We start from the raw sequence: 23,646 nt of genomic DNA, 5'->3' as shown, positions 1-23,646 counted from the left end.
GTTTTTAAGATAAGACTAGATGTGGCACTTAGTGTCATGGTCTAGTAACCACAACAGTGTTGGATCAAGTGTTGGACTTGATGATCTCAGAGGTCTTTTCGGTTGATTCTATGATTCAAAATAGTGTCTAACCAACACTATTTGTCAACTGCAACCAGGAAATGTTTTTATTCAGCCTTAGAATATGCTGTGCACCTTTGGGTAGGGGACTCTGCATGGTGGAAAGAACTGTGAGTTAAACTCTCTGGAATAATGATACGGATACTCTAGTTGTCAGCCTGAGAACTAGATGGTACAGCGTCTCCCCACAGCTGCAGACAGAAATGTGGCCCAGAAAGTAAATACAGCAGAACGGTGTTTTTCTTCACTTTCAGGAAAAAAAGTGTAGTTGGAATAATTCTAAGGAATGACAGTGAAAAGGCACGATCTGAAGCAGTTATTTGTAAAAATTATCTTAAAGTCTATTTTAAAGACTAAGATAGAAACTGTTTCACAAATGAGAAGAATTAAAACTCTGGGTAACAACAAAAGATAAAAGTAGACTGGAACTTTTATAAATCTTCTCTATATTTTTATTTGTCAAAAAGTAATTCCTTACGTTTCTGTTACTTATAGACTTCTCCAAAACCTGTGAATATGGAGAAGAGTTTTCAATAAGGTTGTACATTTTTTGTCTTCATTTCATGCAGGAAAATAGTTTTCTTTAATCATTTGGTCTTTCATCCTAAAATAGAAGGTAAGAACGAAAGTTAGGGAACAGCAGCAATTGAAATGTTGCCAGTCAAAAAAAGAGACAAAGAAAAGAAAAGTAAATAGACAAGTCTTTGTAGCAACTACAAACAGAGATATTAAAGAAAAAGTGATCAATATAAAAAGACAACACTGATGAATCCCCTATTTGAAAAAAAAGGAAATAGAACTTCTTAATGACAGTACTGGCTCTCCATGACTTTAAAATACTGTTGGCATATATTTTGCTTTTTCTACTAACAAGAAAGGAATGGATTGAAGAAAGAAAATAAGTGCAGCATAAAACGCACAGCAGCTAATCTTTCTGTTTAACCTATATGTGCCATAGTCCATTGTCTTGGTTTGATATTGTCCCTCCGGGAGCTGGGGGCCTAGAGGTGATTGGGTCCCAGGGCAGTCTCTCCTGAAGGACCAATCACCGCTTGTTTTGTTTGTTCCTGTGAAAAATCAGATATACACAACCGCCGGAAGCTGTTGGCAGATTCTGCTGCTGTGTCTGTCCGTGGTGTGTGAGAGAGAGAGAAGCCAAGGGGGAGGATGGGGCCCCCAGCTCAGAGCCCTGTGTCCCCACGGCCCTGGTTTTGGCCAAGCTGGGGTTGGAAGTAACATGTAGGAGTGAGTGTGCGTTTGTGAGGGAAGAGACTCACAAACAGCTGATAAGAGGGAGAGAGAGAGGCAGGCCTTTAACCAAGCCCTCTGTCCCCGCCCCCTTTTTTTCAGCCAAGCTGCGGGCAGCTCGGGACAGTTATAACTGGACCGAACGCCTAGAACGAAAGCTGAATAGGGGGTCCTTTTTTCCCCCCCTCATAGTTGTAAAACATTGGAACAGCCTGCCCTGGGAAGTGACGGAGTCACCATCTCTGGAAGGGTTCAAACAACTTGCTGATATGCACTTGGTTTAATAGTGAACATGGTTGTAGCGCTAGGTGGCAGTTGGACTTGATAATCTTAACAATTCTATGATTCTGTGATGATAATATTAGTTGATTGACCTTGAGACATAATTATATCTGTGAATACTTTTACTATTCAGTGATAGCAACTTTCAAACAAACTCAAATTAAAAAAACCCCGAACTTTACTACAGTGTATATGTATATTGTAGGCGGAAATCTTTATATTTCTTTTTAAAAGAGATCACATATTTAAAATTATTTGTCTAATGTGAAAATCTTCATTTGATACAATCCATATCATTGTATCACTAGTTTTGACTAGTCTACTCATCTGTATTTCTTCCATGATCCTAATACAAATTTTTAAGGTATTTTAATATCCAAACACTTCTTTAAAACAATGTTCTTCTTCAAAACTAGCAGGTTTTGATAAAAGGAATGGATTTTTCTTAATTCACCACAATTTTATAGCTTCCAAACTGGGAGCTGGCAATCCTCTGGCAAATTCCCCCCCCAAAATAGTTGTTGCACGAGTTTGATACCATTTTCATCCTCAAAGGTCCTAATACATTAAAGCAATAGGATCAGCTTAAAATTTGAAATAAAATAAATATGGCCAGATGCAGAAAAAGTAAAGGCCAAAGGGAATATGTACACACCAATCTAATAACACAATAGATTTATCTAGTGCATTTGGACTGTGAACATAGAAGATGTTCATTGTTGTGAAGACATTTTAAGGTATTAAAAGTATTCACACATATTGCACTTGAAAGGAATGCATACTCTCTAAAAGTACCTCCTCTCCCAGATTAGATAAGCAGGTTGTGATAATTCCAGCATCTCACATTCTGGGATTAAATGTTAAATTCCATGATAAAATGATGATAGAAATTGCACTGAGAATCACATCAGGCCCACTTAATTCATTTCCTTTTCCAAATTCTTTGCTGAAAGTACAATATTAGAAATCAACATCTATCCAATTTGTCATCCCACTCATTCATATAAATATATTAATAATTAACAATATATATAAAAAACAGATATATTTTATTATATATTATGTAAATAATTCTGTGATTTTATAATTCTATGTATAAAATGCTGCCTATATTGATTTCACTTGAACACTTGGATTTCATCAGAATAAAACAACAAATTCCAACAGATACATTTCAGTGGTTTAAGAATTTGCTTTTTGTAAGAGGACTACAAGATATTTCAACTATTTTCTTTCTTATGACTTGACCCCTATGGTTCAAATATGTCACATTTAACTCCCCATACTTTCAGCTCCATCTTATTTTTTCAACCTAATATTCTTCTCTATAGTCTTTTTAAACTTTTAATAAAACAATACCCAATTAATTTAAGTGAAACACATTTTGCAAATAAACCCCCATGAACTAAGAAAAAGCATTGAAAATGGAGGAGGGGGAAAGGGGTGGAGAGATCAAAGATGATTAAAGTATCTTAGTGTATGTTGAGATATATTTTCAATTGTTCAGCTACGAAAGGGTAGAGTCTCACAGCTTTTTTTCATTAAGGAGAATCTGAGAAGTCAACAGAGCAATTTTGAACCAGATAAGGAGGGCAGCATGCAAACTCTTCTGAAGTCAGAAGTTATATACTAAACCTCAAACTTTTTGCCATAGATTTTTTAAAAATAATATTTAAATAATACTTAAATAATGACTTTCTCAAATCATCTAGAGCCACCTTGAAATACTTTCCACTGGCTTGGTAGCCTGACATCCCTCCATCTTCAGGTGTAAAATCCAGAAATTACATATTTCAAACTTACCAAGTCTCACAAATTCAGAAAAAAAGGCAACAAAAAATGTCACCAACTTCTTTCCAAAGAGTAAAGCAACATTTTAAGTAGTGCTTAGAGCTGGAAAGCTGATCACATACATAATATTCAGGTGCTAGTAACGCATTTTTGTGTGACTTTATAGCCATACAGGCTAAATTAATACAATGACTATGATTTATTGAATTTTAGAATCCAGTGATCAATTTTCCATTTGCAGCTAATTCAGCTGAAATGATCTCTATTTTCACCTTCATCTGAGTCAACCAGTTGCACAGTGTAGAGGCAAACACTTGCTCATTTTCTGCTGCTCAATCCTTCATTCACTCTTGATATTGGAGCTGCTGAAACCATTGCAAATGCAGAAGAAGAAATTTTTTCCAGACTCAATACCGTATCTTACAGTAGCAATATAAATGTATTTCATAAAAGTATTTGTATCAATTGTTTACAACACCCCAGAGATGATACATGACATATGACAGAAAAATTTGCCTTAGCAAATTTTCAATACTTCTTAGAGCATTGAAAACATCTTCTCTTACAGTGTGTAGAGGAAAGCATATCTAGCACATTTTGTAGGATGACATAAGGCTGTTCTTGCTGCAATCTAAGCAAACACAAATGCAGATGCCATCTGCTATCAATCTAAGTTCACTGTGGGACTTGAGAGTCTTACTTGAATAAAGCCACACCTGAGCTAGTGCTGATGAATCTGCATTTGAATATCCCAAGTCACTGTTTTGAAATCTGTGTTATAGTTGTTTCTTAGGAGGACTTGATCTGCTCACGAAGCACTCTCTATAAATATATACCCTCCATGTAAATATATATTTTTCATATATCTTCTCTCCTTGTTACTTATTGTGAGAGACCAGAGGGACAAATTTTCTAAATCTCACATAAAATGAAGATTAAAAATAAAGGATTCTTAAAATTAAGTCTGAAATAAAAAGTTTTTTTTAAAAATAATTTCAAAAGAAAACCAGTATGCTACTTAAATTATAGTTTGGAATTTTTTTAATCTGAAAAAATAATACAAAAGGAATAAAAAATTAAACTGGATAAAAACAAAAGCAGTTACCAGTGTAGATTCACAGAAGTCATCCTGTAGAGGAAAAGGACTTGGTAGGCTGTTCAAAAGAGTGCATACCTTTCAAAATTTATTATTATTATTATTGTTATTGTTGTTATTATTATTATTATTATTATTATTATTATTATTCAGTATACCTGATAAGTGGTTGGATCCTCACGGATGAATCAATCAGAAAATACAATGAAATATCATGTATCATTCAGGCAGACTGAAATGCAGGGATACGGTCAAATGATCAGAGAAATATGTTGATACCGTTATCAAAAGGAAAATAATGAGCAACCAATAGTATTACAACAACTACTAACAGTCACGTAGTAGAGCCTTTAACAATTGTAGAATACTGTTAAAAGGCTGATTTTCAGAAATGCTGTATCCTCATTAGCACAGAATGGAACATGGTTTCTAATGGCTAAACTGCGCTGACTTTTTATAGCAAGCTAATAAGGGTTATTAAAATTTTAAAAATACTAAAACAGGAGGAAAAGAAAAATCCTATACTGATTATGATTAAGATGATTTTAAACATTGTGTGATTGCAGCTTTGTTTAAGACTGTATTTGTATATAGGACTGTGATACTCACCAATGAAACAGGGGTTTATATTTTAGCTATATAAATAGTACCTGTTTAAATGTATATATGTATCAGAAGGAGGAATCCAGGATTTTATTACTCTTTAATACGTTTGTGCACTTCTTCCTTTCCCAGACTTCTTTCTATGGGGGAAAGAAGGAGAAAGAGCATAGATTTCTTTCTCTATGTTATGTGTAATGGAGAATCTTCTGACTATATAGAGAAAATTTTTATCCCGATGACCAGTTGATCCAAACCTCCACTTTCACCCTTGTGCACAGAATTTTTGTCTACAACCAGAGAGCTGCACAAATCAAAGTGTCAAAACCTAAAGACTGCTTTTTGAATCTTGTATAATTTTTTATTTCCATACCAAGAGTTTATATGACTTGTAAACTGAGGATATCTCAGATTATTGCATCTGAGTGTCCCACCCTGCAAAATATACCTAGGAAATATCAGAGAGCTACTAAATTGTGAATAAGATTGCTCTGTGTTGGTGAAGAAGGATATTTATAAAGACTGTCTGCTACACAGACTTTAAATTCTGGTGTCAGACATGCTGGGTGGAGTAACCTCAGCTGTGAAGGTTGGCTGCTATAGTATGTTTCCTTCTGAAATGTGAAAGATTGATGAGGTATGAAAATTTTATTTTTACCTCAATGAAAGATATGCCATCACCCTTCATGGATGAAACACTCAATGATGCCTTTTCTTTCAGGTAATATGAAATTGCTTAATTTTTCACTGTATGCTTTTAGAAATGGAAAATAATTTTGGCAGTGGTGAGGATTATTAAACTCATCCTCAAAATCCCATCTTGTTACATAAATAATGAAGGTACTCTTTTCTTTCAGTACAACCCAATTTTCTTATTCTACAAGATGGTGATATTGGGTACATACTTGGTTATGGTCTTAAGAATGAAATTATAAAATGCTATAAAAGGTGCTACTCTTTCATTTGGTGTATGAGGATATCACATAATGAGGATGTCATCAGCCATACTATTAAGGTCCATACAACTTTTAGCTAGTCTTGAAGGGTAATAACCATACTGCTGATCATGTTCTTGTGGTTCAGTCTTCTTTTTAATCAACCTTCTCACCCTTCTGTTGGTGTTTTCTCCCATTTTTATCATCTCTTAGGCAGAGCAGCAAACTTCTGTTTAACTTGAGTTTCTTGTTGCTCAAGAATCTACCAAGTTTCTAGTTTCCTTCTATGCTTTCTAGTTGCTTCTTATATCTTCTTATATCTTCTTCCTCCAAAGCAATTCTGAGCACAACTTTACAATTAATCAGTCTCAGAAGCTAAACAGTTTAATTTAATTGTGCATCTTTCACTGAACTGGATGACTCCTTGCCAATAAAACTTGAATGCATTGATGTTATATTTAGTCCATTGGCCTCAAAAAAAAAAAATCCCCTAATGCACTGTATTTCTTAAAACTGCAAACTTGCTTCTTGATTTTTAAAATACTTATTGCATTATAAATCATCTTAGGAACCCAAGAAACTATTAGACAAAAGGAAGTACATATTCCACTCAGCATTTCTGAGTGCAGGCTTCTCTTTTCAGGTCTCCTCCTTTTATTTAAAGAGAAAAGTAAACAGAAAACATTTTGAAGTCTCACATTATCCTAACTTGATGGTAAGTCTCCATCTAGTTCAATTTATGGAAAGGTTTTGCAATGCATAGAAATTCTTATAGAAACAATGTAATTAGTCTTAAGGCAAGTTTTGCAAGAACTAATCACCTAAACCTGAGAGTCTTACCAGGGGAACTGAAAGTATATTCAGGTTATTGATGAAATTTGTCACCTATAACACAACACTTTAAAAGACAGGTCAAGAAGCTCCATTTGGGCCAATAAGCTCTGTTGTAGGGAAACTCAATTAAGTTTTTTGTGCTGATGAAGAGCTATTACTTAGGGCTTTTCTGTAAACTTGCTCACAGAGAGCATACCTTTCTGTTCATGCTCCATCAGGTAGCATAGGAATATCAATAGCTAGCAGTGACTGAGTTAGCAAACTACTGGGAAACACACTGTTCTGTATACACTATTGGACTCTGCTTTCTCCTCCCTCCCCCATTGTCTTTATATGCACTCAAATAAACAAAAAGCCCCTCTTTTATATTGAGATGGGGGCAGAGTGGGGCAGGAAGGAGAGACACGGAGAGAGACAGAAAGAGGTAGAGAGACAGAGAAAATGCTAATAACACAAAGAGAAGGATCTAGCATTTTTCTGCTACTTTTTTCAAGAAAAACATAATTCCCCTTAAAGGGATAGCAGTCATGCTTAGCAATGACTGATCAATTAAGAGTTCTTCTACTATCTTTGGGTCACTTTTACTCAGTTTTTTACTGTTATATTTCAGGAAACCACCACCTACCCTCTTAAAAATTTACCTACTTGACAACATATAATGACTATTATAGAACATATTGTTTTTTGGAGTGCAGTGGAAAAAAGCACTGTCAAACAAAATTTAAAAACATAAAACCTCTAAAAAGTTATTCTTTATTTCTGACCACCCCAGGAGTGATTAAAAATCATAGGCCTTAGCTAAAATTACCAAAATTATGGAAGTGGAAAAGGTCAACAAGATTCAAACTTGAAACTCTAAAGCAATAGCAGAGAAAAACCCTGCCTTTCCACAGGACTTCCTTGTGTTTCCATCAAAGCATATTAAATACTTAAAGATGTATAATGATCTTCCTTAGTCTGCACTATCCACAATGATGGTAATTTCTTTTGCTTTCAAAACTTTCAGTTATTTAACTGTATTTCATATACAGTTGTAGCAAAAGTATAGTTTGATTAAGTCAACAGAACTTACTTTTAGATTCTCAATTAAAGGAAGAAGAAAAAGATGCACAATATAGAATAACAGAAAACAAACAAAAAGAAATATGTGGATAGGCAGGAAGTACAACAATGAAATCATTAATCTTGGACTAATCAAATGCAGATGCCCCCACGGTATCATCATAAACATTTGGCAATAAAGTGTATGATAGCTATACTGACCTATCCACGTGGCTTTTAAGTCAGATATTCTTTAATATTCTTACACACTTATGAATATCAACACAATAGCATTTCAATTAAATACATACATGCATGCACATATATCTCCAGATACAACTATTTAATCTTTCACCTTTTTTAATTTGAGATAGTGCACCTTAGAGAAGATGTTGCTTTTCTTTAGCATGTACATTTGAATAATGCCACATGCATGTTTGAGTAATTTAGCTATATTTCAAAAAATGTTTGCCATGAAATTTCTTTTTAGAATATCTGCAAGCACTTTAGAAGTCCAAAATCTTATTTTCTATTTAAAAAAAAATAAATTCTAAAGAGAATCAAAAATTCTGAGTCCTAAAATAGCATCAATTCACTCATCCCGTGTGTTCCTTCCTTAAGGTACACACCACCACGGGAACTTTTCAGCTGAGATCCCTGAACAACATAATCATGAGAAATTTCAAAGAATTGATAAAGGGAAAAAGAATGTGAGATAAAAACAGACACCATAGAGGACAACATCCAAATGAAAAGTGAATAGTGGTTTCCCCAGGTAGTGAGTGAGATGAAACAACTTCCCAGATGTAAACCAGAGAATAGTAGACGTAGAGAGTCAGATTCTATTTGAGGGGGAAAAAAGCCTTTTATTTTTATGTTCTTGGAAAATCCCTTGTATTCTAAATGGTGGTTGTGGCACCTAATTCATCATAATACATTGCAGCTTATTGTAGTTTGGACAAACTTTAACAATTCAGCTTGTAATTTTCTTTTCCATGACATTTGATGGCATCCAAGCAGTCAATAGGAAAGCATACACTAGTTTAAACCCATCCATACTGGTAACAAATGCTGACAATCTAATTTAACATCTTTTGTATGCACACTTTAATTGCAGTCTTTAATTACCTTGTCACTTGATATTTTTACACAGATTGTTCCTCTTTAAGTCCACAAACTAGTTACTACAAAACCAAACTGGAGTGTGAAATAAGCTAGGATGTTTGCCTCAATCACTGCAGAAGTTGGATTTTGTGCAGTAAATGAGCTGAAGTGGTAGAAGGAAAAAAGGATCTTTGCCCAGATAATGCTGATGATCAGCACTCTGGTGATTTCAGTTCAGGTCTGTCTCTGTGATGTCAGGCAAGTCATGTAAACGAACATTTTCTCAGACGTACGCTAACTGTATATTTCCCAGGCTCTGAATACCAGCAAGAACTGAGGAACAAATTAACAGGCATGCTGGATGCTTAGGAGCAACAACTGTCATTTAGTAAAGCAGTACTTTTGGAAGGGAAAATGCCAAAAGAATCATATAAAATTCAGAATCTAGACATTTAAGCTTAGTGAGCAGATTTGGTGCTATTATTTTTGAGTGTTTATTATTCATTAATTCTACCTCCATTTATTCATTGTGAAAATAACTTTAGTGAATGGCTATGAAGTTGTGAAATTCTACAGTGACATCACAGTAGAGAATTCCATGACATAATTATTAATTTTGATATCTGAACAGTATGAAATAAAATAGGGCAAAGCCATACATGGGGTGAGAAAAACACGAAGTGGCTGGGAATAACTCCTTTGAGATATATTTCTATAGGAATAATATGGATACCATTTCATGTTTCAAATTATAAGAAAGAGAACTGTGTGAGTCCAATTCTATGTTCCAAGATAAGAGTTTAGATCCATTTTTGTGGAGTTATGCTTCATCCCATTATCATATTGACAACAGTCAAGTTGTACTGTCAGGTATTTTCCATGTTTAGGGTTAATAACTGAGGAGCAGACAAGAGGAATGACAAAAATTCTTGTGTTCTGCTTCACTGTTGTCTATTCCAAACCTATGAGAAAAAAAGAAAAAACAGCACTGCATATATTCCACACCCCACAGAGAGAAATATATGCTAAATTTTCTAAGCTTAGAAAGACTGCAGCCTCAGTGAGCATTTCTGAATTTGTTATTGGCATTCCAACTTTACTAAGTTAACAATTAACTTTTAAAGCAACAGTTTTACAATGCAGTTCTTTGCATAAGCTTGAATTAAATTTTCTGTGTAAAATACAGCCCAAACTCTTAATCATGGTTTTAGGTCAGACACCAATAAGTCAACATTTTAAATGCTGCATCATCCTTTTTACTGACATATGTGAGTACGAGAAGAAGTGTCTGTGTGTCTTTGGTGTTTGTGCCTGCATATCCTTCAAGATCACAACACAAAACAAAAAAAAAGGATATTCCGTATAATGTCCCAGATAAAACGCAGATGCTGAGAGTGTTGTGGTAATACAATACAATGCCTTGCACCACCTTTCCAGTCTCCAGTTGCTGGCCAAAAGGGCATGGATCCCATGTACATAATATTTTGTATCTGAAAACCTCATGCCTCCTACACCTGCATATATTAAAAATAATAAAAAAAACTATGTATAAACCAATATGACTGCAAGTAGGAGACAAATATTTACCCTATTTGTCTAAAAAGTACATACGGAGAGAGATTTATATACAGTTGCCAGATACATGGGATACATCATAAAAACGACCTCTTTCATCTCTTCTGAACAATCTCCCTTTGATTTTTTTCTTGTTGTTGGTTTGTTGGTTTTTTTCCTATTTGAAACTGAACCTTTTATTCCAAGCTATTTGTCATGAAGCAGTTCTGCACCGGTCAGAACCCAGCAAAAGGCAAATCTTCAGTAACTCTTTTGCTTTACTGGCTACCTTTGTGATTTATATGATCAAGCAAAATTCAAAGCATTTGTTTTTAAGGCATCTTTCAACCCCAAACATTGCCTAGGCTGTGTACATAAAGAAGTCAGTAAATTCAGCACGAATAGTGAAGCTGTGAGTTACACAGTTCATACCAAACCCACAGCAATAAAATCTTTATACTGCAGAACTGCATATTCTGCTGAAAAGATTCCACATTTTACAAAGTAAAGCTATTATAGAAATGCTTCAGAGAGTTTTGCTCTGAATACAATCATCTGCAAAACTAGTCTGCCTTACACAAAATTTATCCACAGCTACAGGCCTCCAAGGAAGAAAAAAAACCATAAATTAGCTTTTTTCTACACCATGGTGTTCAATTCTCTTGAGCTGATATTTATGAATGTTGTGGGGATAGAACAAACTTGTCTGCATCCTATTCAAGGACAGCTTTGATGTGCCTGAGGTAGTGTTCAGCTTCTTCTCCTCCCTGTTTTGTGCCCTCCCCAATAGCCTTGAGTCAGGCCAATTGTCTGACAGGGACTTATGTGATATGAGTAGGAATATAAAACAGAACTGGAGCTGAAAAGGCAGGAATACTTGTTAAGTGTTGCACAGCATCACCTTTTTGTTATTATTTTATTTTTTCAGAGAAATAAGGTTATGGAAGTACACCACAGGCCAAAATCCTGCAATTGACTGTGGCAGGACAGGAAACCAAGAGATGAGGTTTACAGAGCCATCATTCTGTCTCCTTGGGAATGAGGTAAAAAATCAGTTAAAGTGAGCATATGTATATGCATCTCAAAATTCCTATGTCTTCTCTTTATTACTAGTGTTAATGGTGGTAATTTTACTTCTGCATTTTATGTAAGCAAAGCATAGCTGTTTTATCATCTGCATGAGATTTTTTTCCCAGAAAGCTGTATCAAGTTCTGGGCAAGTATTAAACAAGTAAATTATAGATTAAAAACTACTTAGATAAAATTAAATCAAAATATTTGATAATGCTATTATGTTCTGAAGCAAAAAAAATTCTCAGGAGCATTTATATGATTGTTGTTCAAGTTAAATTGCAGTTGCAAAGACAAAAATAAACAACATTAAGTTTTATAAATGAGATGGAGAGGTGAAGTATGGTTTTCCCTCTCAGCTTTCCTATTTATATATAAAAAATAAAGCAAACACGACAAAAATCACAAGTAAAGGCTTCTTTTGCTGATGACCTTTTACACCAAGTAATTGGTTCAGACAGGAATATAAAACAAGGCAGAGCTGGAATTTGTTGTACAGGATTGTACACTTACAACACTTTTCAAAGGCTTTGATGTTTAGGACTGATTTTGTGTAATAGGTGACCTTATAAGAAATTTCATTGCAATCCATTGTTAGTTTAGAGAGCAGTGCTGAAATGGATGAATTATAAAGAACTATTTAAAATAATTCATGAAAGCCATATTTCTGAAAGAATTTTTTGTCTGTCAAAACATATTCTTCAGGGAACTTTGATGCAGATGTTATCACACTATACCTACCATATAGTACCTACCCTACTAGGTTATGTGTTAGGTGAAACATCAAGGTTTTAGTACAATATAAAATGTAATTTGAGAAGTACCTGTAATTATGCAAACCCCCATGACACGTAAAGATTGAAAAGAAAGATGAGGCACAACTCAAAATAAGGTCAGACAGAAATAATAGTGGTTAGAACAGATCTATAACACTTCTTCACCATTTATTAAAGAAGCTCGTCCTTCAGCTGTCTGACTAGCCCTGAGAGTCCTCAACATCTTCTCATAGACCTGTTTGGGTGCCAGATGCTAAAAACAAACAAACAAGTCAGCAAACAAAAAAAACCCAACAAAAATAATAAACACTTTTATTTTGACCTGTCATCAAAAAGTGACTCCATTTGAATTTTCAAATCAATCTGTAAATGGTAAATAGTGGGGGTAGCTTTACCACAGAATACTCCACTCCTTCAGATCTCCAGAGCAAATCATATAGTCCACACTAGCTACACCAGAAAAAAATGAATCCGATTCTTAAATTTTTTAGTGAAATTCCATAGTCTGTATGGTGCAGGTGCTCATTTTAGATGATCAAGTGCCCTCTTCATCCTCAGAGTTTTTGGATATGTATCTGTGGTTAAGATATATTTCATTACTAAACCAAACTATACTAAAATACATAGTTTGTGGTTGCCTTAGATCAGGCAGTGTTAGCCACTGACAATTCAATATTTTCTGAGGAGACATTGTCATTCTGCTTGCAATATCTATGTTAAAATTCATACCACTCAGAAAGATAAGAGTGGAGAGATTTCAGAAGTCTTAATCCTGTAAGCCATTAGGACAGCTATCTTCACAAGAGATACCCAGTGTGGTTCTGGATAGCAGTTTTTTAGTAAGGTAAAACAACAATAAAATACATTATTTTACCTTATTCATGTTGAAGTTTGGCTCAGTTTATGTTAGTCTCTCCCATTTATACCCAATTTCCTTTTCTCTTTAATTAACAAGTTTTACTTCCAATTTAGGGTAATAGGCTTTCTCTCATCTTTTTTTCTTAAGAGGTGAGTTTAAAGAATTTGTTTAAATTGTATTTTATCTCTCTCCTTTATCATGTAAACTGCTGCAATCTATCACTATGACTCTATGTTGATCTTGCTATGACAATTATGGCTTTATTAAATACTTCATCTCTTCCAAGCATCACTTAAGAAAGGTTATGTGAATTCTTTTGCCCACAGAATCACAAAATCACAGAATCACAGAATATGGTGAGTTGGAAGGGAACCACAAAGATCATCAAGTCCAACTCCTGACCCCGCACAGGACCATCCCCAAGAGTTGCACCATGTGCCTAAAAGTCCAAATGCTTTTTGAACTCAGTCTGATTCAGTGCTGTGACCACTTCCCTGGGGAGCCTGTTCCAGTGCCCAAACACCCTCTGGGTGAAGAACCTTTTTCTAGTATCTAACCTAAACCTCTTCTAAAACACCTTAAGGCCATTCCCTCCTGTGATGACCAGGTCCTGTCACTGGTCATCACAGAGAAGAGATCAGTGCCTGCCCCTCCTTTTCCCCTCACAAGGAAGCTGTAACTGCAATGAGGTCTCCCCCTTAGTCTCCTCTTCTCCAGGCTGAACACACCAAGTGACCTCAGCTGCTCCTCATACAGCTTCCCCTCAAGGCCCTTCACCATCTTCGTTGCCCTCCTTTGGACACTCTCTAAGAGCTTAATATCTTTCTTATAATGTGGTGCCCAAAACTGCACACAATGTTCAAGGTGAGGCCCCCCCAGTGCAGAGCAGAACAGGACAATCCCCTCCCTCAACCTGCTGATGATGCTTTGCCTGTGCCTGATGCCCCCCAGGGCACTGCTGACTCATATTCAACTTACTGTCAATCAGTACCCCTAGGTCCCTTTCCATGGCACTGCTTTCCAGCCTCTCACTCCCCAGTCTGTCTGTACATCCAGGGTTGCCTCACCCCAGATGCAGAATCCAGCACTTTCCCTTGTTGAACTTCATATGGTTGGTGATTGCCCAGTCCTCTGATTTGTCAGGGTCTTTCTGCAGGACCTCCCTACCTTTGAGGGAGTCAACAGCTCCTCCAAGTTTTGTATTGTCTGCAAACTTGCTTAGTATCCCTTCCAGTCATGTATCCAAGTCATATATGAAGATCTTGAAGAGCACTGGGCTCAAGTTGGAGCCCTGAGGAACCCCACTAGTGACAAGTTGTCAGTCCGATGTTACCCTCTGTGCTCAGTCCTCAGGCTCATGGTAGGAATAGCCAAAACTTATGGGTTTCCATATACCTTTGGATAAGAAGGGAGTTTCTCCCTGTGATTGAAACTTTTCTGGTTTTCTGCTGTCTACTCTGTGCTATTTCTCCCTTAACAACAGAGAAATTATTAACTTGTCTGACGGGAACAAGGGAAGGAGTCATGATCAAGTTTCCTTGTGTTTCATTCCAGGGGAATTTGTTCCTTCAACATTTGAGAATGGTTTGGAGAAAAAGCAGAAGTTTCCAACACATGAAAGCCAAAACTATCCTGAGCTATTGTTAGTCCTTGGAGTTTTCTGTAGTAAAGTATAGGTAGGGTCTACCATAGTCATCAATGGTCAAAATAACTTTGAATGAGGCACTTTCTGCCTCAGGACAGAGTTTTTGAGAAATTGTATCTTGCAATATGTCAGCAATATCTTAGAAAGAGAGGGAGATGACTACTAACATTATTTACCTAGAATAATTGTCTTTTTTACTGCTAAAAAAGTACTTGGAAAAAACAGTCATATCACAATAACAATTCAATAAGAATAAAGACTGAACATTACCATTAGTCATTACTCCAGTTTCATTATTTATTTCTTAGTAGGAGGGTTCATAGTCCAAACTCAAAAGGAAGACATGCAGAATTCAGCAAATTAAATGAGGCATAAGCTGGTATGTTGAAAACTGATTAGAGTTTGCCTCCTCAGTAAAAACTAGCACTTTGTCTGTAATTTATTCATGAAAAGACTCAGCAGTTAACTTTGGTCATTTCTGTTTATACTGTTGTTATGTTTCTGCCATTTGATTATCTGCTCATTCATCCAGCATATCTAAACATGCCTGGGAGATATTCTCTGTTCAAAACCTTGCATCTTGACAAAGGCGGATATTTCATCCTTCTCTGAAAATATAGTATTAAAAATCATCTGAAAATGTATTAACAACACATCAAATCTATGCAGAAATTCTATATAGCTTTGTATTTTTTTCTCGCTGCTCTGATTTGTTGATATTTTCTTTCTTTTATGTATTCATCTCTTTAAACTAGTCCCTCTTACTGTAACCCACGAGGGTACATTGAAGAAAAGACAGAGTTCTATGCTATTATGGGATGAATAACTAAAAGATAAAGGATTTTAACTGAAGGTTTTTCTTTGGCCTCTTGCCCTGCTAGCCTAGCATACACTCATAAAAGCAATCTTAAAGGGGAAAATCAGGAAGAGTGGAATGATAGCAGTTGGGGACACATCCTTTTTTTGGTGTGTTGTAGAACGACAATGCAGGAGAGTCCTACACTGTGGTCAGGCAGGCTGAATGTGTGAGTACATCCTCAGAACAAGGTCCCATAAGCTGAAGTTTGGGAGTATTCAACATTAACAACTTCTTCTATGCTTGTTCTACACCGCACAAGGAAAATTCAAAACTTCCAAATAAAAAATTGTTTTGGCATGCAAAGAAGCAGTGGAGAGGGGCAGATCTAGAGGCTAATTAACAGGCTTTACAGAAATGAGTCCTAGTCTGGTATCCTCTGCTCAGGTTGAGTGTTACATTTTTTCTGTGCATCTCTGGGCACAGTTAAAAAACATTAATCTTTTTTCCATTTCTCCTTATAAGTTTCAGAGTGACATAAAGGTTATGATCTCTGGTTTGGAAGCTGGTACTGTACAGCTTCTCCAGACTGCTGCTCTGGTAACTAGTGCCCAGTCCAATGGAAAACAAGAAGATTCCCCCCTCACTGGGATGTAATCTTCCCTGAAATTTCACTATTGTGTTTTCCATTTGACCCTTTAGTGCCTTATGGGTCTGAATCAAGTCCCCATAAAAAAATTGAAATCTTGATCATATTTCTTTCTCCATTGTTTTTGAAAAGACTTCATCTGTACAAACTTTCAGAGGTAAAAATTCTTTATAATGGCCTTACACAGCAGACCACATGGTTATGAAAAGTGTACCAAAATTTAAGGGGCATAGCTTTTGCCTGTGCTTCATGTTCCATTGACCAGATATTTTGCCATTTTTGGTAGATTTAAAGAAAAGAGAAAGAGACAGATAAAAAAGGAACAAAACCTATTGTGAGGAAACAACATAGAGCAAAATACATGTCAATGTGAAGAAATGACATTTTTAGATAGCTGGGAATGACATCATGCACTTTCTTGTTTGACCAGGCAGTATTTTAGGGGAAAAAAGTACTTCCCTTTCAGCTATACAAATAACAGACTAATAACAATTGTTTCAGGTAGGAACTCGATATTTTACTATGTCAATGTATAGAATACCAAGACACCAAAATACCATGAATGATTTATAGGAAACATTTTTGTATGAGAATGGTTTTGATGTCACTGAAACTGTTCCCCAGGACAACTCAATTTATATAGAGATGTATATAGGTATACACACATACACACATACACATACACATATTTAATTCTTAATCCAATGCTCTACATCTGAAAGAAGTAAACATCCAATAGAAGACAGAGCTATTTCAGATCTTGATTAATCACTTATCCAAGTACCAGAAAAAAACCCACAATAGCCAAGTACAAGTAATAGTTTGAACTATTGAAACTAAAGTCAAGCTAAGTATTTTAATGTATTATTAATAATAATAGTTAATAATAATAATATTTTCCCCATTGAAGCAGGTTTTCTGCCTAATGAAACTGTAAGCTAATGATTTTAATTAATATCTCCCAGTTGCTTAGGATTATGCATATATCATGGATTAACATAAGAAACATTACTAATTGACAGATCAACTGTAGATAACCTAATATTTTGAAGTAACTCAGACAAAAAAGTCAATTTATTTTTGTTTTTCCAGTCAGAGTTTCCTTAATAACTCTAAATGCTTGATATAGAAGAAGTGTACATACCACTATTCTAGTGGTATTCTAGATATATATCACTATAACTATGTTTCAGACATGCATTCTCCCTGAGAGAGAGAACCGTAATTTCTCAATACAGATTTTCTTCTTTCTCTTTGTTTTTTAAACCATCATTTATTCTATGTGCAGCAGCACCACTTGCTGTCAGGAACATTAAATAGCTTTAGAAAAGGTGGGGGTTTTTCTCCCTGCTTTAGCATCCTGAAAGTTTATATTCAAGTGTTATGAGAGGTCATATCCAAAGGAAAACTGAAAAATTTATAACTATAAACTTATTGGATTCCTTTTAAAAAAGTACATTTTTATAGTACTCTACTTGTAAACTGGAAAAGATTAAAAAAGAAAAACAGTCTTTGAATTTCAGTTAAGTATGTGTTTTCCATCAGATTTTATTAAACATATGTGTAAGTTTAAAATAATTTTGGTAGTTAAAAGGTCATATTGCAGGGTAGTAGTATGGAGCAAAAAGTTTAACCTTGAAGCTCCTTAGCTTTAAATAGTGGTGAAGCTCCTTAGCCTTAAATAGGGATTTATCTCCATAAAAACAACTCCAACAATAACTTTTTTTTTTTACAAGAAAATGATCCATTTATCCAGAAACTTTGAAATCATGCATATCTCAATTTACCAGTTTTACCAATATTGATTCGAAGACTTTGTAAATGGCTAAAGCACAACTGTAAAGTGTATCTTCCAAAAATGTGTCATTTCTACACTTCTTCAGGTAGAAAATTTAACATTTTATATCCCACTACACATTTGAGTCCATTAACTAAATAATTTTTTTTTTCTTTGGTATGAAAGTGGAAACTTTGAAATTTAGGGGAATAGACCATTTTTGGAGAAGGTTTTTAAGTGTATTTAAGTTTTAGGGAAGGAAAAATAGGTCTGATAAAGCAGAAAGAAGTCCTTGAGGAATTTCTAACTGTGGCTGTATTAGCGTTATGACTGACCAAAGGATCGGATTTGTAAATAAACAGGTGCTTAAGAGTCACCTGCTCTACAAGTATTTGGGGGAGTTTTACACAGAGCAAGCTGTAGGTTGGATGTGTACCCATTAGCATCTGGCACACTTTGCTGCACTCCCAGGACACATGTTCCCTTACATCCATCCACATTCAGCCCTGTCCATGCACACTGAGACGGCCCTGTGGTGTGAACCAAAGAACAGTGATGGGGCAAAATTGAGAGAGTTTTAAAACTGCTCTCCTCTAGTGCAAACTAAACATTGATGCAGACACAGTATCTATGACTTTTCTTGGCCTAGTTGTTCAACAGCATTTTTTTTGCGTTGTGCAAAGAAGGGCAACAAAGCTGGTGAAGGGTCTAGAGCACAAATCTTATGAAGGGCAGCTGAGGAAGCTTGGATTCAAAAGAATCATCAGCTATTGGAACTGGCTTCCAAGGGGAGTGGTTGAGTCAATATCCCTAGAAGTATTTCAAATGTGGTGCTTGGGGACATGGTTTATTGGTAGACTTGGCAGTGCTGGGTTACCTGTTAGACTTGATGATCATAGAGGTCTTTTCCAAACAAAATGATTCTATGATTTTTAAAGACAACCAGGCTGAATACCGTGTTTCACAGTCATTAATGTTAGGTTGTTTGTTGGGTTTTTTTTTCATGTGTTCAACTGAAAGACTACCTTTCCCCCTTTAAAAAAGGTTTATAGCTCTTTCTTATGAAATGAAAATACTAATCACACAAATCTAAACTAATATCTCACAGCTGTATTTACTATTCTACTGCTGCTATTTACATAATTACTAGTAAAATCAGTACTTTTTTGCTATTACTTTGTTCCAAGACATTGATTTCAGTCAGCTGTGCTTTTTCAATCATTCCACTGCTATGGTCTGTGTGTCTTCCTTCCAGTGGATTTTGTTCAGTAGTGATTTATATTTATTACCAAGTCATCTATGAAAATGTTGAACGGAACTATGCCCAATACAGACCTCTGTGGAACATCGTAGAAATGAAAATTCAGTAATAGTTCACCTGTCCATTAGGCAACTGATGATCTACTCATTGTGTGAGTCAATCCTTTCATTAGAACATCATATGGTGTTAAGTCAAATACTTTGTATAATTTTAACTCTATTTACCAAATCTATAATCTTATGAAGGCTGACAGTGAAATCAGATTTGCTTGGCAAGATTTCTATTCCAGTAAATCATGATGACTACCAATAATTATATTCTCAACATTCAATTCATTACAGTTTATATTTTGTATCAATTTGTCTCAAATATTGTCCAGAACTTATTCCAAGACCTTTCCAGACAATTCCCAGTGCTCTTTATGAAACTGGTTCAAACCTGCTGATATAAATTTGTAGATAAGTTGTGGTTTTACACTTAAAATTTGATAGATAAAGAGATTTAGTGAAAGAGCAGCACAGATTTTTTTTTTTTTAATCAAAAGAAAGTGGGGTGTTTTTGCAAAAGAAAGTTAGCAGAGGAATGAGCTGCTGACTGCTCTTTCCAGAGTTCTCTTCTCCTATTAGCCACTAGCTGCTCTGTAGCACAGACTGCAAGACTAACGTAATTCAAAAGCCAATTAGAGAATCTGATCATTTAGGACATTTCGGGAAGCAGAAATTTTCAGCTCTCCACAAATGGCTGCTGTTGTAAATTCCATTTTCCTTGGGGATCAAGCTGGGGAGAACACAACCAGCTGAGTCACAACCTATATTTCTTAGAACATCTTCCATTTATTAAGCTGCAATTAGTAACAGAATCCAGCTGTTACTATAAATCATAATTGCTGATATAAGAATCTAATTAGATGGAAAAAAAGATATTAATATAATTCTGCTTGATATACAATTTAAATACACTACTAGAATGAGCTGTAACATTGCCAAGCTTTGCCGTAGATACGCTTCGACTTCCACAGGTAGAAGCCACTCTAATGAACTGCTGTTCTAAGCAGTACCATCACAAGCAATAAAACTAAGTAAAACAGATTTTTTTTCATCAAGATTGGAAGGTCTACTTTTTTAATAGACCACACCACAAACAACTCATCAGCAGAAAGTCGTGCACCCTAAGCAGCAGAAAGATGAAAGCAAGGTTTTAGTACATATTAGCCTACCAGGAAAACACACTATAGCCATACATATGTATATATTCCAAATTTACATTAAAAAATAAAAATAAGTAAATAAAAAGAAAAAAACAAACCCTCTGAACAACAAGTTTGTCCAAGATTTATGGAGGATGGAGTAAGTAACATACTGAAGCAAAGGACTGCCTAATAACACCTGTTGACTTTTACAGAGTATTTAAGCTTCTGTCAAAAGAAAAAACAACAACAACAACAACAAAAAAAATAGTACATTCCTGTCAGTCAAAAAGAATCCAAGATAATCCTCTTTAATACATGTAAGTGTTCCTCGACAGGTAACTTGGACATGCATACCCTGATGCCCATGACCATGTAGGTGTGAAAATATGTATGTGAATGAAAAATCTATGTGAGAATCAGTGTGACTAGGTGAAATCAACTCACTCAAGCATTTTGTAAATAAATATCAGCTTCTCCTGCTCTAAAATTTCAGACTGAATTTTGCTACTTTAATTACATATATTATTCATGCTGTTGATATGAAAAGTTCTGATTCAAAACCATAACAGGGTAACTTGAAATCACGATTTCATTGCCTTGCCTGTCATTTTGACCCTGTAAAACAACACTTGTTTTAAAACTGCGCTCAGTGTCTTCTCATAGAGGTTACCAAATTTTGCCATGTTTTTAGAATGCCATTCTGAATTTCTTAATTATCTTACCCAGGTAGTAGGCACAGACTGAAATTTCTTTATAAATGCCTTGCAGTAAGTACATGTACCAATTATACATCTCAGGCACTATACTGAACATTTTATTGTTTGAATATTCTCATGGTACATTATATTTCACATGGGTGATGTGAGACCCCACATATACTGGTGTGATGCAACTAGGTTGAACTTTGTTTCAGCTATCCCAACCCTCCAGTACTCAGTTACAAGAAGGTAATTACATGGACTTCTCAACCCTTTTCCAGGGTGCATCTGACACTGACTTTCTAACACAATAAGATCCCACTTGAGGAGTTCAGACTTCTTGCTTTCCCTGTGTTCAAAACTAATGCACAGCCTGAGAGTGAACTTTTACCCTCACTATACCATTTGACTTAGGAAAGGAAGGAAAAAAATAGGGTACTTCCAAGTATAATACTTAGATGTTCATTGTTGCAGTCAAGCAGAGATTAAATGTGATGTGGGTAATATTTAGCATCTGGCTGTCATTTCTTATCTCTATGCATTGTGCAACAAATTAATGAAAGCTTTAGGATATTTCTGCTAGATAGCTATATTATCCCAACTGTATTGATGAGGAAATTGTGTCAGTAAGGCCAGAAGAATGGACCATGGTCACAGAACAAGCTCAAAACAGAATCACTTAAGAGTTTTTTCTGGCGAAAGATCTTTTGACCTCTAGTAAGGGGATAAAACTCCTGCATTGCAAATGAGCTCCTGGTTGAACACAATTTTTCACAGAAGCTCATTTTATATTTCTATATCACATGTGGCTCTTTGTCTTTAGTTTTCCCTCTTCATCTTGTAAGCCTTTACCTGTGTAAGAACACTGTTGTTCTTCTTAAACATGGTAACATGGACATTAGTAACTGAGACTACCAAACTTAGGCTTTGCACATGTTGTAGACGAGAAAATTATTAATGCTCAATGAACAAATTTAACCAACATGGAAATACTAGCAAATTGCCAAGTTACTGCTAGATGGACCGAATTCCTGATCTGTAATGTTGTGGTTATAATGTGTGTATGTGTGTACTTAGAAACCTTCACAGGCACTTCAGGGACAAAACAGGTATCTGAAGTCCTAATATAGTCTAACATAGCCAGGCTCAGTGCTTGTATTCTTCCGTATGGGCATAGATAGAAGCTGATGCTAGACGTGAAAAATGAGGTTAAAAATGAGCTAGCAAAATATTTTCATTTATGCTTTAGACTGGAAACATTTCTGAATATATACATAAATTTTCAGGCTCTTAGTTCTTTTGCACTTTTGTTTAGGTAGATGAAAACTGTATAGTAGCAATTTTTAATTTCTGCGCTATTTATCTACTCCCACTTGCTGCCTTTCAAAATTTAATTTAAATAATAAAGGTTGATATAGCTAGAATATACAAGAACTCTGGAGAAAAAGTTAAAAGATATTGTCAAGGTTATATAGCAACCTCACAAAGTGATTTTAATCTATATTGAATGGAATTTTCCATCAATTGTATCACATGATGACATGACATGTCTGGGTGTGTTCAGCACTGAATTTAAGAAATTGACAAAGCTTCTCTGGTGTATTGTACATATACAATATATATATATATATTTTGGTACAAAAATACTTTCTTTTCTGGAAGGAAGATATTTGTGCCAGTGTCAATCAACATCATGTGACAATAAATAGTTCTGAGACTGAAGTGAATATATTGGTGAGGTGACTGATATAATTTGCTCTAAATATCAGTGTCTATGGCATCTAAGGTGCCATAAAGTATCCAAGAAATACACAATGGTGCAGCATACGGGACATAAGATCTATGTGAGTCTTACTCCCACTCTGAAACAGCACCTGAAGACCAATCAAAGTACCCTGGAATGTGTTAAATGGAACTTATCATAAGTATTTCATATGTACTCCATCTCAGCTTGAAAACTTATTTTTACTAAGGCAAAAATTTAGCATGCAACTAAAGGTAATTAAAATTAATTAATTGTTTGAATACAGAACACATTGCATACTATCATTTTATAGAATAAAAACTCATTCTGTGAAACAATTAAAGATACTGGTTCTGGGCACTACATAGAATAGGCCTTAAGCAAAGGACCAAGGGTTGATTTTATAGAGGCTTAATGGCAATCAGTAACTAAGAATTGAGAAAAAGCAACACTCAGGAAGAAACAGGAATGTGAAGAGCTGAGTAGTAGCTAGCATCACCCTTTCCAGGCATGGCATGGGGCGGATCCCGTGTAAATGTAACCATGCTAATAAGATAGGGGTGCAATGAAGAGAAA

At 35.4% G+C, this 23,646-nt stretch overlaps 1 long non-coding RNA gene across 2 annotated transcripts in view; it reads right to left on the bottom strand.

Moving 5' to 3' along the window:
- Positions 1 to 12,601: 12,601 nt before the first annotated feature.
- The window catches only part of LOC135410148 (uncharacterized), a 38,135-nt gene continuing 27,090 nt past the window's right edge, over positions 12,602 to 23,646 (bottom strand). Inside the window, exon 4 of one of the 2 annotated variants that reach the window (XR_010428537.1) lies at positions 12,602 to 12,705. This is a non-coding gene — a long non-coding RNA (uncharacterized LOC135410148). Of the gene's footprint in view, positions 12,706 to 15,403; positions 15,565 to 23,646 lie in introns of those variants that run through there. The other variant, XR_010428538.1, reaches the window with a different exon arrangement.

The sequence above is a fragment of the Pseudopipra pipra genome, chromosome 2 (assembly GCF_036250125.1).
Source record: "Pseudopipra pipra isolate bDixPip1 chromosome 2, bDixPip1.hap1, whole genome shotgun sequence".
In the NCBI taxonomy this organism is placed as follows: Eukaryota; Metazoa; Chordata; class Aves; order Passeriformes; family Pipridae; genus Pseudopipra; species Pseudopipra pipra.
This window is presented reverse-complemented; position numbering and strand designations above follow the sequence as displayed.